Below are 2327 nucleotides of genomic sequence, written 5' to 3' on the forward strand. Positions count from 1 at the left end.
TGGTCAAGGCCACACCCCCACCCTCCACCTTGCCCCCCTCTCTCCTCCTCACTAGCTACAGACTCAGACATGCCACACACTAAGGAAAACTCATTGTGGGACTGGCTCTAGTGGCTAGAATTCTGTAGGCTGGATTTGGGGAAAAAGACTTCCGATATAGTAATAGGGACCACTAAGGTCTATATAAAGAGACTTCAGATACAGTATTAGGGACCACTAAGGTCTATAAAGGACTTCAGATACAGTATTAGGGACCACTAATGCTATATAAGAGACTCAGATACAGTATTAGGGACCACTAAGGTCTAATAAAAGAGACTTCAGATACATGATTAGACCCCTAGTTCTATAAAGAGACTCAGATACAGTATGTGACCCCTAAGGTCTATATAAAAAGACTTCAGATACAGTATTAGGGACCACTAAGGTCTATATAAAAAGAACTTCAATACAGTATTAGGGACCACTAAGGTCTATATAAAGAGACTTCAGATACTATTAGGGACCACTAAGGTCTATATAAAGAGACTTCAGATAAGTATAGGGACCACTAGGTCTATTAAGACTTCAGATACAGTATAGGGACCCTAAGGTCTATATAAAGAGACTTCATACCAGTATTAGGGACCACTAAGGTCTATATAAAGGACTTCAATACAGTATTAGGGACCACTAGGTCTATATAAAGAGACTTCAGATACAGTATTAGGGACCACTAAGGTCTATATAAAGATAAAAATATATGGAAAAAAAATCATAATTCAGTTTTGAAGTTCAACACTTAATGACTGACTTTGTAGGCTCATAGAAGTCTGACATATTCGCATCATATCAGTTGTAATTTGATTTGATGTATTACTCGGTATCTAGGGCAGTGCTTCCGAACCCTTTTAACATATAACCCCTTACACTGAAGCAGTATCCTGCTACGTTATTGACGTAGTGTTCTCCAACTTCCTAAATCTAATTCATCGTTTTCATCATTTTGTGTGTCTTACCCCCCCAAAGGGAACCAGCGATCTAAGGAGGATCTTGAGCTTAACTGAGAAATATTATAGTAATTATTTATCTCAACTCTGTTCTAGGGCTGAGCCATAACTAAAACACTGCATCAATAATTTAGATATAAAACATAAATGTATCAGTAAAAGAACAACTTCCCTCGTGTGTAACGACCAAAAGATCCGGAGATGTCGTAGGGGAGCACACCATGGCACGTTAAATGTAGCGGAAATATTAATATTAAATATGTTGTTAAAAGGGTCGCGGTTTTTAATGCAGCTCGCAGTGCTGCTGAGTAATAAAGAGGCTAGCCTGTCGGACCTTGGACGATAACAGCTAACGCTAGCTAGCAAAGCACAGCATTGGCTACGTTACTGTCACGTATATTAAAGACTTCGGGTGCAATGAAATAAAGTTATAACGTAAGCATGATGTCCTCAAAGCTAAGCAACTTCAACATTGACGCTAACCTTTTGAAGAACAGCAAGCTTTAGCTACATTCTGCACACTGTGGCACAAAATGTAAACTTCCTGGTACTAAAAGGGATGACATTGATTGTAACCAATCAAATGAGCCAAATGTTCACTTGCTTCATTATGACTGGTCCACGGTGTCGTAGGCGGGGAGAATTGGCCGTTGTTTAGCAGGGGTACATTCAACACAATGTCTGTTCGGAGTTTCGCTTGTAGCAGCCACAGCGGGCTGGGACAGGCACATCCATGGCGCCTGTGTCCTTCTGTCTAACGCCTCTACTGCTGCATGTCAAACCAAGTGCAGTAAGGACAGTAATCCATATTCAGAAAGACACATACTCACTACATAGGCATTGTAATGACTTGCATGAATGCAAGCTTATTAAAGTTAGAGATCAGATAAATTACAACTTAGCATACTGTAAGGCGGTGTTAGTGGTTATTCTTCACTCTCCATCTGTTAGTCATCAATATATCTACAAGGAAATAAATAGTTAATCCAAACAGATTGGGAGTTTGGGTCCAATGACATCACTGAGGTACCCTTAATCAATTTTTTTATTTTATAACTTATTTCCCATGCAAACACACACATTATGTGCCCCAAAACCACATGTAAGCCATACATTTAAAAAAAACTAGTGATTCACGTTAACATTCCAGTCCTATTCCATGTTTCACCAGCAGAGTCTGCACAGGAGTCACCACAGAGAGAGAAAGAGAGAGCCCTATGCAGGAACTGCAAGCAGTTGAAAAGCTCCTTTTAAGGGCATGAGATTTACTATGTGAGTGCACTGAGCTGGGTGTGTTGCATTGTAATGAGGTCTTGTAGGACCGTGGATGTGAAGGTG

General features: G+C 40.1%; 1 protein-coding gene across 2 annotated transcripts in view; it reads right to left on the minus strand.

The window, feature by feature from the left end:
* Positions 1 to 1563, minus strand: part of LOC116693427 (MTOR-associated protein MEAK7-like) — a 13836-nt gene extending 12273 nt beyond the window's left edge. For both annotated transcript variants that reach the window (XM_032522411.1, XM_032522410.1), the window contains exon 1: positions 1473 to 1563. The gene's annotated coding sequence lies outside the window, so the exon portion shown is untranslated. The remainder of the gene's footprint in view (positions 1 to 1472) is intronic.
* Positions 1564 to 2327: the final 764 nt, after the last annotated feature.

Source organism: Etheostoma spectabile, chromosome 8 (assembly GCF_008692095.1).
Source record: "Etheostoma spectabile isolate EspeVRDwgs_2016 chromosome 8, UIUC_Espe_1.0, whole genome shotgun sequence".
In the NCBI taxonomy this organism is placed as follows: Eukaryota; Metazoa; Chordata; class Actinopteri; order Perciformes; family Percidae; genus Etheostoma; species Etheostoma spectabile.